Source organism: Gopherus flavomarginatus, chromosome 6 (assembly GCF_025201925.1).
Source record: "Gopherus flavomarginatus isolate rGopFla2 chromosome 6, rGopFla2.mat.asm, whole genome shotgun sequence".
Lineage (NCBI taxonomy): Eukaryota > Metazoa > Chordata > Testudines > Testudinidae > Gopherus > Gopherus flavomarginatus.
Window position 1 is genome coordinate 95,054,984 of NC_066622.1, and position 15,533 is coordinate 95,070,516.

Here is a 15,533-nt window from a genome sequence, read left to right on the forward strand (position 1 = left end):
TAATGTTATGAAAAGAAAATATCCAAACTGATATTATCTCACATGTTGGTTGAAAGTTACTATGGACCCATATTTAGTGGCAATACCCAGGAAATTAATATTTACATTTTTATTTACAAAAGAACAAAGGCTTTGAGTTAAATAATTACATATCCAGGATTAAAAAGAGATATAGGACTAAACCATGAAATCGAGTATCCTACCTCGAATAACAGGTAATAACTGACTAGTCAGGGAAAGATGACCCAAACAACTCAGCTAGGGTGAAATTCACAGCTCCTGCACCAAGTCTGCGTAATTAACTTGGCTTTGTACAAGGCACTAAATGGAGACTTATGGGGATGGAACTCATGTCCAACCAGCAAGCCGGTTATAGAACTGCTATGCTTTTTTATTTGAAGCTGGTTCGCCAGCCCATAACAGGAAACATTACTAATTCACTGTCTGCTTTCTTCTCCAAATCATAAATAAATATATTCATCAGAAGAATGAACTAGCTCAGCAGATGGTGGGGCACAACCAAAAGTGGGTATGTGATGGTGTTCCTAATTGGTTACACAGGAGAGCTAAAAAAATCCTTGAATCATTAGCCCTCAGTAGGATATATAATAAGGCTGTGAAGGATTTAACAAGGGACTCAAAGCCCTGACACCCGCCCCCCCCCCAAAAAAAAAAGCCTGAATCATTGTTTCCAGCACTATTGGATGTGAATGTTAACAACTAACACATTAAAATTGAATGGGTAATCAGAACTCTGGTACCAACTATGATGGTAGTTCTGCTGATTTTGAAATCTTTTTATTTGGAACTGAATTGAAACCACAGACAAAAATCTGTTCTTACATAAAATGACATCAGAACTATGGTCATCTTTTAAAAATTGGAAAGGAATGAAAGGGCATAAAGAGACCCTACAAGTTCTATAAATGGCCACGGAAGAATTCCTTCAATATAGGCATAGAAGAAGACAGCCCTAAACTTTTCCCCATATCCCACAGGGTTTGAGTTCTGTGCTGCACTTCTTTATTCTTCCCATTAAAAAAGCAAATATTGCAAAAGAATGTGTCAAAACACTGGAAGAAAGGAGGATCATTGGGTATCTGTGTTACCTCTCAGTTTCTAGTCCCTTAAACTCTTTATATCTTGATGTCATCTCTCAAGGGAATAAAATAATTTGTTGGTTGGCTTGTACATTTTAGAATGTATTCTTTTTTAGGGCTCAGTTCAAGAAGGCATTCTGCTGAGAACATGGGCTATATTTGGCTTTAGGCCTAAATACATTTGATTGGCCAAATGTTTAATGATTTAGCATTCTAAGAAGATGCGTGAGGCAACTTTCTGGCTTGTGGGCAAAAGATTATCAGGGTATGGTCATCCGTTTACCCTAGATTCTGTCCCTACCTCTTAGAGTTATTTTCAGTGTCATAATTAACTCACTGTCATGAGGAGGTGTGGGAATGGGTGAATGTGTAGCAATGGTGATGAATTGTTAATTATGTTTAAACAATTGAGACATATCTGTCTGGGGCCTAAGTAGAAGTTTGCCTACCAGCTCCTTATCATGACACCTTCTTGTGTCCTGTTTTCAAGAAACGTCTGTTCATGGTTGTTAACAGATTGTTGCAAGACATGTACACTCTATCCTGGAATCGTCTATGTGACTTCAGGACAAAGCTGCCAGGTCACTGGTCCATGTAAAATTACAGGTACCAGGCCTTTGACAATATTGGGGTGTCCCCTGATGCAGCATAAGGGGACACTGACCCCTATAAAAGACTCTAACCATCCAGAAAGCAGAGAAAGGGTCTGTCTCACAACAGCATCATCACCCAATGTTGTACATTGCTGTCTTCCCTGAATTGGCCATACAAAGAGGAAGAGGTGAAAGATACTGAACATTTGCTGTGCCAAGCCTGAAGCCTACAACTGAGAAAGAAGAAACCAAACTTTCCTCCTGCATGCAAAAAATCTTCAAGTTCATCCTATTGTCAATAAAGATACTGGTAAATATCAACTTAGTTCCAAAACTAAGATCAATCACATGAGTTAAGGACCTTAACAGGAAGGCCTGAAAATCCTTCTGTATAGCAAATTTGAGGATGTACAAATCACTCCAATGCCCATTAACGTGAGTCTCTGTGTATGTGTGTCTCTTTGTGCATCACTAACTGTTTCTTGGGGTGTAAACCATAGCCTTAAGTCTGTTATCTAAATAGTATCTCAGGGTTAAGCATGTGTCATCCTAAATCTGCTAGGAGTGAGGATTGTAGAAATCATTTTGTATCTCTGCAAGACTGCCAGAAAGATGCAGGCATTGTGTTAAAGTGGGGAGAAGAAATAGATTAAATAAACAGAAGTCTGATGTGTTTTGTGTGAACTGTGAAGCTTCATAGGAGAGAGAGCCAAAGTAGGAAGTTACTAGGAAAGCATTCTCAGAGCTATACTTCTTTAAAACCACCTAAGACTAACCTCTGTTTTAACAGACTTCTTCCCATAATCTTTCTGTGAAATCTTAAAAGAATTGTTTTCCTTAGCTTGTAAATTATAATTGGATTTAATGACTTATTGTAGTAATTACTGAACCAGATAAGTTGAACCAGATAAATTGAACCATTGATTTATTGATTATAATTCAATTTTAACCTTGATTTGACTATTGCTTTAATTTAATGTAAATTAGGTTAGGAAGACTATAAATTTAATTTCCTAGGGATGTTTTCACTTAAGCTCATCTTTTTTTATAACTGCATGCTTAATATTTTAATTAATTTATAAATGATACACTGCACTGGTTCATCTCTCAACTTCAGTACACATCTACATAGAAGTAAAAGATGAAACCATTAAAATCATTCTTGAGCCCAACCTATATTTTAATTACTAAAATCTCATCACACAATTATCCCTACAATTATCCCTACAATCCCTATTTAGAAAAGTACATGCACACATCTAGACAAGTAATTTATACCTTTGCAATGAAATGCAGCTGTATTCAGTACATATGTGCAATTTTGTTGCTGGAGACTTGTTATAAAATAAAACTTGAGAGATACAACAGCAAGTAGTTGTTACTATAGTTAAATTTGCAAGATTGCCTTTAAATAGTAAAAAGGACAGGACAGTCCACTGATATGACAAACCTGGGATTACTATTCTAGTAAAATAGTGCATTATCTCCACTGAGGAATTTTAGTATAACTGAGATAATATGATTATATTTGCATATAAATGAGAAAACCTAGCAGCTAACGTTATGTACTCAGATTACACTCTCAGACTGGATAGCATTGGTGCATGGGTATTTGTTTTCCTCTTTTCTGTTGTCCATTTTTTCACATCTCATTGTACATTAAGATTGAAGTTGGTGTCATGCACTTTAACAAATTAGGTTATTTTTGTACACTGTAGTGAATATAAATTGCTTCAATATCCTATTTCTAGATTTCCTTTTACTTTCTTTAGTTGAGTAGTCCTTATTTGGACTATGCATTTTGGTTAGTTTTGTATGCTATGGTGAATAACACAACTCTTCGAATATGTTATGACATACTCATGTGAGTTAAACACCTGGAATATGTTATGATGTACTCAAATGCGTTAAGCAGCTGGAAATTTCTTACTGTGTCTTAGTTATATTAATTAGATGGGTTCAAAAGGAACAGTATGTCTTCTGCTGAATGGATATTCTTTCTTGTTTTGCAATCTAATTACAAATATTAAGGTCTTGTTTGGAGTGTAGGGGCCTACAAACTCCAATAAAGGGGAAATATCAGTGATCAGAGTTAAGGATTTGGGGTGCTAAGATAATATTCCTCCATGAACTTCACCTATACCCATAAGCACTTAAGCACATACTTAACTTCAAGCACATCACTAGTGCCACTGAAATCAGTGGAATGACTGATGTGCTTGAAGATAAGTACATGTTTAAAAGCTTTGCTGAGTCAGGATCTTACTCAGTAGAAAACAAACTGTACTAAACCTAAAGAAAAGTAAGTAGATCAAGTTTTGTTTTCTTCCTTTAATTCTCACAGTTGTGATGTGACAATACATAAATTGTTTAAACTTGTAGTCATGGATATTGGATGTGAAATCCTGGCCCCACTGAAGTCAATGGTTTCAATACAGGCAGGTTTTCACCTATAATGTCATTCTGTTTCATAATGATGAGGATGCCCTGTGTTAGAAACTACATATTTTGTAGTACATTTGTATCCAATAATTCTGACTTGAATTTATTTAAAAATATCTTGGCATTAGTCACAACAAATTTTGCATAGCCACTTGATAGCTCTGGGTGATTATTTTATGTATCTATTTAATATCGGACACTTTGCTCATTGGTTTCTCTCTCTTTCTCTCACACACAACTTTTTTTGCTCATTCTGTACCAAGGAAACAGTGCTTTAACAACCTTTGTTGGATGGAGGATTTGTAACATTAATTTGAAATGGTAATCTTATTTATAAATGACTAATTATGAAAAATAGTCAGATAAATAGTATGGAGTACTTTCGCATGGACAAAATAGATTACTGGATCCATTTAGATTGCTTTTGTGTGGTTACATTAAGTTCATGGAGGATAGGTCCATAAATGGCTATTTGGCGGTATGGGTAGGGATGCCAAACCATGCTCTGAAATGTCCCTAACCTCTGTTTGCCAGAAGCTAGGAATAGGCAAGGGGGGATGAATCACCTGATGATTACCTAAAAAGAACAGGAGTACTTGTGGCACCTTAGAGACTAACAAATTTATTACAGCATAAGCTTTTGTGAACTACAGCTCACTTCTTCGGACCTATGCATCCGAAGAAGTGAGCTGTAGCTCATGAAAGCTTATGCTGTAATAAATTTGTTAGTCTCTAAGGTGCCACAAGTACTCCTGTTCTTTTTGCGGATACAGACTAACACGGCTACTACTCTGAAACTTGATGATTACCTGTTCTGTACATTTCCTCTGAAGTACCTGGCATTGGCCACTGTCGGAAGACAGGATAGTAGGCCAGATGGATCTTTGGTCTGACCCAGTATGGCCATTCTTATGTCCTTATCGTGACAGCAGTTGGCTCCACCATCAGTAATGCCCAGGACAGGAGTTTCAGGACTGACAAGAAAGTAACTGAAAGAAGAGTATATTAAATTTTCCATTTTTATAATCACTTCAAATTTGATTATATCTGACTGTTTCCTGTAAACAATTTCATAAACATTCCTCGTCACAGGGCAAGCATTTTAAATATTATTTGTTTTCTGGATTCTTTTATAAGAGAGACTATTATTTCATGTGAAGCTGCTAAAAAAAAAAGTCTAAGCAAATTTATATTAGAGTATTCCAAAAGTCATCGGTGATTATGGGAGAATTTACCAAAAAAGTATTTCAGTACAAAATATTTTAGAATTGAAAGCCAGAAATATAGCTTTGATAATTATATTGACTAAAATAATATGTCCAAATGATGGTTCAAAGTGAAGGTTTTCACATATGGAAGTAAATCCATTAGATTACTTCTACAGGCTGTCAATGTTATGTGCACTACCAGGGCCGGCTCCAGGCCACAGTGCGCCAAGAGCGTGCTTGGGGCGGCATGCCACGGGGGGCGCTCTGCCAGTTGCAGAGAAGGCTGCAGGCGGCTCCGGTGGACCTCCTGCAGGCGTCCCTGTGGATGCTCCACCAGAGCCGCGGGCCCAGCGGCCCTCCGCAGGGACACCTGCGAGAGGTCCACCGGAGCCACGGGACCGGCGAGTGGCAGAGCACCCCCCACGGCGTGCCACCGTGCTTGGGGTGGCGAAATGGCTAGAGCCGGCCCTGGGCACTACTAACATGACACCAGCTGTTAAGACTGAAAAGGGGCAGAATAATTTGTATTTGAGTTATCAAAATGGCATTAGAAAGGAGGAGTGTCTTGTAAGGCAAAAGACTGGCTTTCTAACTATAGTATTCTTTAAAGGTTTTAATCTTGCATTGTTGATCTATATTAACTGTAATTCCAGCTTAAATTTTGTCTTGAAAGTTTTTTAACTGTATAGATGAATAACTCTGGGACACTTTGATGTCCATTATTGTTTCAAATATTGGACTGTATTTTTATCTATATTGATTTGATACAGGTATCACTTGCTTTAATTCTATGCCTTGTGTTCTGGAGGTCAAATTAAATCATAATGGGCCTTTCTACAGTGCCTTTCTACAGTAGTCCAGCCAGAAGTTCAAAGTTCTGCAAAAGCCCAGGCAAATTTTATAATAATTATAATCTCAGTCAAACTCTGTGTAGGTTTTATGGGCATATTGAGAGGCACAACAGACCACAAAGAGCTTGCAGTATTTGTAGGCTGCACCTGTAGGTATTGTAATGCCCATGCCAGCTCTTAGAATGATCACATTATCAGTAGGCTGCTCTTGAACTGTAAGTTCACATCAGATATCACAGATAATAAAGTGTACCTCTGACCTCCATCTCTCAAAATTCTCTGCAAATGGACTGAATTCACTACTCAACTTTTCAGTATCAGTGAAGGCAACAAAATAAACTGAAATTGGAGTTAACAGCCCAAGCTGTTGTTGCCCCAATGTTCCCAAAAAACCACCCCAAAAGTTTAGGAGACTTTACATGCTTTGTCTCATAACTCCACCTCAAAAATACATTTCCTAAAAATTCTCCTCTGCCAGTGGAGCACACTCAATAAGTTTCAGACAGATTATTACTGTTTTGGTGAAGCTGGAGGGAGGTTGAAATCTAGTTTATAACAGAAAGCTAAACCAGCTGCTATGGCAATATTACCTATTTACTGTCCAGAATATATAAAGATGGAGTTATGGCTTAGTACTTTTTGCATGTGCTAGAAATCCAATGGCACTTTGATGAAATGGATATTTTAACAGATGATGGAACCAAAGAGCTCTTTCCTGCCAGTATCTGGAATGAGTGTGAGGAAAAACTCTGTCCTTTGCATTTTCAAAGTGATGTCCTGGGGTTCAGTCACATGAATTTGATCAGTAATTAATTCTTATATGCTATATTATATATAATAATGTTAATACAGAGTTGCATGGCTGCTAAGTCTCTGTCACTTGCTTTGAATATTTTGAAGTTTTTCTACATGTATTTTGACATTTCAGTTTTATTTGCAGCTAAAGCTGGTTTGCCCCATTAGGCTTCTTGTTTGTCTGTTTGTTTTTTGTTTCCCAAAGTTTATTTTCACTATAACATTTCAGAAGTTCTAAAATTAGCAGGGTGTTGTTTTTTTCTTATGGAGGATTTATAATTACTGGCTACTGTTAGGGGTTTGGGCAAGATTGTGCCACATGTGAGCCTTAAAAAAAAATCAGGAGGACCTTATGTTTAATAATGCCTCTATCACGAGTTGTTCTTGAAGTTGTAGAATTATGTCTATATAGTTGAATAACATTTAAATAGTTACATGTTGATGGATTTCCCTGTGAGTGTAATCTTACACTTCTAATAAATTCTGACCGTAACAAATAGAGTAAATGCAAAGGCTAAATGATGACATTCCTATTATCAAATATAAACTTCTCTGTCAAGAGGAAATTAATATAATGCAAATATATTTGGGATTATTCCATAACTGAATCACCAAAACACTGCATAAGCATTTGCAGGAGCGGTTTTGTGGGTGGAAAGATTGAATAGCTGTCCGTAGGTGCTGTTATAGCAGTGGAATCCCTTTGCTCAATATTCTCCTGTCCAATGAGGTGGAATGTTTCAAAGGCACATGGTTTATGCTGCTCAAAATAACTTGGGACCTGCAAACTGACAAATGCTATTGCTCCGGTGGTGACAGGTTATCTGGCTTCTTACAGCCATCCCCGCTATAACTAAGGTTAACTCCTTTCACCTATGGACTCCTAGTTGTTTCTGTTCCTAAGGACCTGAAGAATTCCTATGCTTCTATAACTTTAATTTTACACTTCTGGATAATTGCATCACTGCCGAGTGCCAGAGTTGGACATCAACATCTGGAGGAATTGAAAAAGGTAATGTCTTTACTTTAGATCATTACTGTGTTTTGATAACACTGTACAAGTGCACAGAGGGTCGATGAAAATGTATACCTGAGTGCTACTTATTGCAGATCAGAAATATGCAGGGAGCAGATCACTTTTAAACTATCTGATTTAAATTACACTGAAACATGTGAGTTAGAGTGAAAGAGAAACAATGTCCTCTAGGATCATGCAGAGCTTGAATAGGATTGGTGGGGTTCCTAAATTCCCTCAGCCCGTTTGTGTCCGATGGAAGAATAAACAGAAGGCAGCAATGCTATGAAAATTGCTTTGCAGGAATTTTACTTTTGTTTTTCCCCATTTTACCATATAATGAAATGATTACTTTATAATTGCTAAGATTACACCAATATACAGTAATTTGCATTTCCTTCTTAAAGAAAATCGAACCTAAGTTAATATGACTCTTTGGTTAAATACTTTCTTCTTTTTTTTTTTTTTCAAGTAAAATGACACTGCTGGCTATTTTTAGTGTTGGGAGATCTGCTCTCTGGATTAATGTACACAACAGCTGCAGAAACACTCCAGATAGAAGGGCATTGCTCTCTCCTCCACCCCACCTCACTCAGAAAGACATTTGACTGTCAGTGGCAAGTGTTTGGCCCAATATATTGCAACATTAAGCAGTCATCAGCAGCACATCTTGAATTATATTAAATAATACATAATTTAAAAGAGAATAGACTAGCTCTTGAGCTCATCTTTTTAGTCAGGACAGTATTATGCAGATCATGTTAAGGGAACTGATCATTTTATCAGCAGATTTTTTGTTCACATCATTAGGTTTAAATTTACTTAGAAGCTCTTAGGTTTGTAAACTAAATAAAAAATCAGCAAATGTTAAAGGATCCAATTTCATAAACTTCAACTCTACTCTTTCCCCTGGCCTTCCTAAAGGTTCATGAGTACAGGATATATTTTCTTTCCTCTTTTTTCCTCAGAGAGTGCTATCAAAATTAAATAAAATTAAATGTATTTATACTGATAACCAAAAGTAATTACTTATTTAAGCTATTAAAAATGCCTTTTACAATAAGTACAGGAGCAAGCTGTTATAGACGATAGTCTATCATAGTTAAAGACCATGACACAACATAGTTCAGACTTTTTAGGTACTATTCCTGTACATTCTTTTAAAATTTTACAACAGTTTTGTTATGAGACTAAAGGAATTATACAGACCTTCAATGTTTCCTGCCAACAGCTAGTATTAGCAGGATAAGTACATTTTTATAAGTAATGCTATAGTAAGATTTTGGTTTTTTAAAATTACATAGAACAATAAAGAACAATTGTATAATGCAGTCAAAGATCACAAACCATTGTCTGAATCAGTAAATCAGTACTGCACAGTACAAATCAGTCCATTATACTAATTAATATTTCACTTGTTTTAATAAGCAATGTACTGCAGGGATGGGCAAACTCATTTTGCTTAATTTCAAACCCACTCAAATCTTGTAGTCTGAAAGTCTGACAACTTCATTGTTAATTGATTTCACATTTTGCTTAGGAGAGACTGCAAAAAAAAAAAAGGAAGAAACATTTAGTGAAAAAATTGTGGTGAAAATGGAGCATACAATGGGCAGAGAGAAAAACAAATATAGCAGGACTGTGGGGAAAAAAGAGTGAAGAAAAGTAGTCAGAAAAAAAATCTAATGAGGAAAAATACAGGTTATCTATTGTAAATAAGACATCCACCTGTGATAGACCAGTACTGGGCAGGAGGAAAGGTTTCCTTTTCACTAGAAAATGTTTTTATTTAAACTGAATCTCACTTAAGAAATCAGAGGTTTAAATTACAAGAGATAAAGGTTTGTGATCTAAAGCAAGTTTGCACACCCAAAAACCAGGACAACCGACTTTAAATATCTCAAACTCCACGGAGTTTGTGCATCCCTATCATATAGACTGTGAGCCGAATTCTGCCTCCAGGTATACCAGTACAACCCCATTGAATAATGCCCTCATGTGTGCAAGATATAACACAGCAGAACACGGCTCATTGTTTAAATAATGTAAAATACCGCACAGTAGCTTGTTTGGGCATCTTAATGTGTCAGCCTAACAAGGAACACATGAAATATATTAAAATGATATCTGAGCACTAACATTTAAATTTTGGCTTCAGACATGAACTAAGGTTGTATTCAGGCTGTTCTCAGTCCTATGCATAGTGCTCACATTCATTGATCAGTCCTAATACTAGCAAGAATAATATAAAGAATTGGGGTGGATAAGACTGAGGCTAAATCAGGCTACATATTCATTAAAACATTTGGGCCACAATCTCTGATCTTTAACTTCTGCCTGGAATGCTTATGTATAGTTCTGGGCATGGAGGACCCATTGAATCAAGTCTCTTTATGTTTGGAAGGGAGCCAGAATAGGAGCACAAAGTTTTGTCACTCTTACTTTGCTTTATAGTGGTGACTTTTTTGTATCTATACATAACATCCTGTTCTCCCTTGGGATTTACCAAAGCAGTGCTGTTCAAAACTTTGGGACAAATATTTTATTAGCCAAAAAGGGCATTTTTGCATTAAGCAAAACTACTCAAAAATTTGTGTTGAATTCAGTGAACAGTTTCATCTGAAAAAAATTGGTTTTACTGTAGAACAATTCAAACCATTGTATACAAGTTTCTAAACAAAACATTGATTTTTTTTTACATTTTAAATATTTTTTTTACATTTTGATGTTTGTTTTGAAACTTGTTTAAACTAATTTTTAAAGGGTTGAAAAATCCCAAAATGAAACTAAATGTTTTGTTTCAGGTTGAACAAAATGTTTCAATCAACCCAAAATTAATTTTTGTTTGTTTTTCATTTTACTGAGAAAACTGAGTTTTTTGTTTGTTTGTTTTAGATAGACCCAAATGAATGTTCTTTATGGTATTTTGGGTTGGGCAGAGGCATCACACAGCTCTAGAGTGCTCTAGAGTGCTAAATCTCAAAGCCTATAAACTATGGGCCCAGAATCAGAGGCAATGTGTGTGGGAGGGGGCACACAGGTGTCAGGTGCCCTCCCCCCCTCGATTTCTCGGGATGCCTCTCGCCAGGATGCCCAGTAGCAAGAAGAAGTGGATCCCCCTAGCGGCAGCACTCTCTGTGTGTCTGTGCAGCATGGGGAGAGAGGAAACAGAGAGGCTGGCTGAGCTCCCCCCATCCGCTACATGGGGCAGCTTTTCCGCCCTGCTGCTGGAGTCTGAGCACTTCTCCCTACTTGCTTTGCAGACTGCCCACTGATGTGAGTAGGGGATGGAGGCAGAGGCAATACATGGGGTGGTCACATACCACCCCCCCCGAATGTTTTAATTGTGCCCCTCCCCCCACTATCCACAGTTATGCATCATCTCTGGGCCCAGTTATACAAGCTCTTTTTTATGAGGGTAATCCTTGATGTAAATGGGACTGTCCAGGTGATTAAGGACTACTTGAGTCTAAAAAGGCTTACAGTATCCGGGGTACAATACTATATTTAGGGCCCATTGACATTGGTTCCAGCCTCACATCCCAGTAGGAGAGGAAGACATCTGGTTGTGGAAAAAGAACTACACCAGCCCTCAAAGACTGCAGCACTAATGCTGATAAGTAATAGATAATTTAGAAAACATGTTCATCTTTAGCAATTTTACATTTTAAAATTAATCCTGAATTTATTTAAATTTCAATCTAACTTCAGCTAGTATTGCTCAAGAATATTGTTTGCTTTGCAGTCCAGAGAGCTGCTGAGAAGGCAAAAACAACTCAAAATCAGGGTAAGAGAGGGTCTTAACTATTCTCATTTTATTAGAGCACTACATATCTAAACTTTGAACTAAGGATAATATCTGTTGTGCACGATAATCATTAAAGTGGTTTATTGTGACCATACTCCAATACCATGAATATTGTTCCTAATATATGGCAAGATGAAAGCAGCTTTAAAACAAGAACAATATAAAGGAAAAGGGAAATTTTGTATGTGTTTTTTTAATTTCATGAAGGTTTGAAAGTTCTACGTTGCCTCTTTCTTAGACATCCCATTGATGTAACACTGAGATCGAGGGTCAGATGAATAAATATTCAAGGGCAGGGCTTAAAATATATAATCATAAGAATGGCCTCTGAAGAAATGTCAACACTCACTAATAAAAATGTAATTGTCCTCCACAGTTCAGCAATAACTCTCTTACCTTTTTTATTAGATTTGTTCACACAAAAGACCTGATTCTGATCCAATCTAAGTCAATGACAAAATTCCCATTGACTTCACTAGAAGCAGTAGCAGGCCCAAAGGCAGTCAGTGTTTTCTCCATAGATCCTCAGCTTACATCAGTTATAACCGCAATTTTAAAAAAATTCATGAGAAACTAGATACTTACATACAATCGAAAGGCTGGAATAACAGTATGTGGAGATATTTAAATTATTATTTACAAAATTATGTAACAATGAGCAAACAGTTGTAAGAATTTCTTAGCCTCCCAATCAAATGATGTTTGTAATGATTAGGGATTCTAAAATGTATTATAGATTAAACAAAGCAGGGGGCATATTAAAATGTGAATGTTGAAAAGTAAATTATCTAGAAAAATATATCTGAAGCGATAGACTGACTTGCATTTTAACCCACTTATTATTATAGCTATCTTTCCCATCAGAGGCTGTTGCTCTCTCTGACAACTGGGAAGCTTCCTTTATTTTTCTTTGTTTTCATGGCAGTATTTTGAAATGCGATTTCTGTTACTTGGTTAACTGCAATTGGTGTGGGAACTGGATTAAAAACTACTACTTGTATCTAAAACTGAGTGATATACCATTTTCTTGTAAGTAATTTTCAATCATAATTTTTAAAAAAAAAATCTTAGGAACACAGAACACAGCTGACTTAACTCCCCAGCTCCAGCCTAACCTTTCATGAGTCTGGAGTCTCAAAGTCTGTCTAACATATCAACAGGCAGTAACAGGAAACAGAAACAAGGACAACTGTTATGTGACAATTCCCACAGCATGTGGGAATGCGATTGTGATCTTTAGATATCTGAGAGATAACATGTGTCATCTCTGTGCTTGTTTTTTAATTCCCTATGTATCATTTTAATTATTAAAAACTAATTTAATTGTTTACTGTTGAAGTTTTTGTGTTTGGTTAATGTTACATTTTATAAATTGGGTAGGGATGACTTAGGTTCAATTAAATTAAATGGAGATGGATATAGTCTAATATCACTAATGATTTAAACTTTTAATTTTTAACCAGAAGCAGTAGAAATACAGGGACAAATCCTCAGCTTGTGTGACATGAACAGAGCAATACCATCTCAACCTCTAAGCATCTGACCCACAAATTTGAATATGCAAGAAAAAAGTCTAACTAGTTTTTGCTAGTTATTCTGTGGCTAGAGATTTTAAACCTCAGTTTCTTTCATATTCTATTAATGGGAGTTAGAAGTGGCAGGCAGGAATGATATGTGTTGACTAAATCTTCTCATTTTAAAATCAGACTGAATGCCGAAGAAGGTGTTTGAATGCGTCACTTCCAGATTACCACTTTATTATTAGATAGCTTGTAACATCAGGCATTCAGCATTTTCCTAGCCAAACACAGGAGCTGACTTGTGTCCAATGTGTCCAAGAATTCTCCCTGTTGGCTAAGATTTCACTATAATTTATCTCAACAAGACTCAGGATTCTTTCAGTGACAACAAGTGAGTGAATTTAAGTGACTCCATACTATATAAAATGAATTGGTACACAACAGTCTCATGGGACAAACTCCTGTCATTTAGGAATCCCCTTGCTTTCAACATACAACATTTAGGTCAAGCCATTGCCAAAATCGAGTTGTGGAAGCCAATTCGAGCATTATGGTATATCTTACCCTAAAGAACACTTGGCTAGCAACAGAACATTGGCAAAAATGTAGGCTTTTTGGAACTCAGTGTTTATCCAGTTAATTTAACCCAAATTAGCATGGTGGACAGAAGAAACATGTATAGTCAATGTTGCTAGACTCTGTCCTTGCGTCAGTGGAGACAATCAGGTTTTATCTCCCCATTTTCCATCCTAAATATCACGAAAAAGCTATTTAGAAGTAGCTTCACAATTTCTCCTGTTGACTTTTGGTTTACTAAAACTTTTCCAATCTCCACTACAAAATTTGACTAAGGTTTTGGTGCTTTGATTTATCTGAGAAAATCTAGTCTATTGTGTCCCTGCTAGAGACGGTCTCTGTTGAGTAGCATTTTACTGGGGATGAGGGGGTGTCAAGTCACAGAGTCTTAACAGAGATATCCATAACTCTGTATAAGCTTTATTGATCACATCAGCACTGTATGGGTATCTCACACATCACTGACTAAACTCCCAAACTTCTATCCCGCTGTGCATTGAGTTCACCGTGAAGCATGGAATAGATTATACAGGGCAAACTCTTCTTTGGCTGTTCCAACATTCTGATGAGAAAAATGAAGGGGAAATCCCCAAGACATAACCAGGCCAAACCAAAATCCTGAAATCTGAGACAGAAAGGAGATGTTAAAGACTGGATCCAAATCTGGATACTTTGCAGTTCAGATTCTTCTGTAGTACCTACCATTGCAATATAAAAACGAAGACTAATTTTTAATCAAGCCTTTAACATTGTAGCCATTGCTCTGGTAATATGTTTTAGATTACTGGAAAGAAACTATGTAAGAGATGTATAGATATTTTCGTAAATAAATTAAATTCAGTTCTATCATTCTCCAACCCAGGGATCTTGCTAGATTGTGTGTTGGACCTCAATAGAGATTGGGTTGTTCTCTTCTAGTTTTGAAATCTAGACAGCTTTAGCTTACCCAGATGTACTTCTTTATCACTTTGCTCTGTGGAGTGTAGAAGAGTAGAACTTCTTTTAATAAAAAAAATAAATTGCACATCTCTCAAGGCTTATTTGTAATTTGATTGTTTGATTTTCTCAAAGCAAGTCCTTGGTGAAACTCAGCATTTTTTCATTTGACTCTAGCTATCATATTATTCACAATATTTCTGATTTTAGATAACCAAATGCTGTCTCAAAGTGTGATGTTTGACTAGCAGCCAACTTCTACCTTACTAAAAATAGAACAAAAGAATTATCTTCTAGGCAAGCTGAAAATAGAAAATAGAGTTAGATACAACAATTTGACCCTGAATGATCTCTAAAGAAAAATGTAAGCATAACTAGGATTAGATTGAATTTTTATGTTCAGCCTAAGTATGAAGATATGCCTAGATGCACCATCCTAGGAGGAACTCTATGCTCTGCTCCTGCTCTGATGGGTAAGACGAAGTAAGTTAACTCATCTCCTTTCTGGAGTACTGTTTGTTTTCCTATCTCACAACTGACCAGATTTGCTGGCTGGCACGTAGCTGGGTGGAGTCTTCATTTTGCTTATTTCCTGCCCACATGCTTACAGTGGTCAGTGTTAGGTACAGAGCCTCAGCTCTCCTCCAGTATCTGAGGTCTGAGCTATCAGGCAGCAGCCCTAGTCTGGC

At 36.7% G+C, this 15,533-nt stretch overlaps 1 protein-coding gene across 6 annotated transcripts in view; it reads left to right on the plus strand.

Annotated features, from left to right (window-relative positions):
• MYPN (myopalladin) overlaps positions 1–15,533 on the plus strand; it is a 125,008-nt gene that overhangs the window by 17,521 nt on the left and 91,954 nt on the right. Inside the window, exon 2 of one of the 6 annotated variants that reach the window (XM_050959289.1) lies at positions 11,750–11,791. The exons of 4 other annotated variants lie outside the window; for them this stretch is intronic. The gene's annotated coding sequence lies outside the window, so the exon portion shown is untranslated. Of the gene's footprint in view, positions 1–7,811; positions 8,002–11,749; positions 11,792–15,533 lie in introns of those variants that run through there. One more of the 6 variants, XM_050959287.1, reaches the window with a different exon arrangement.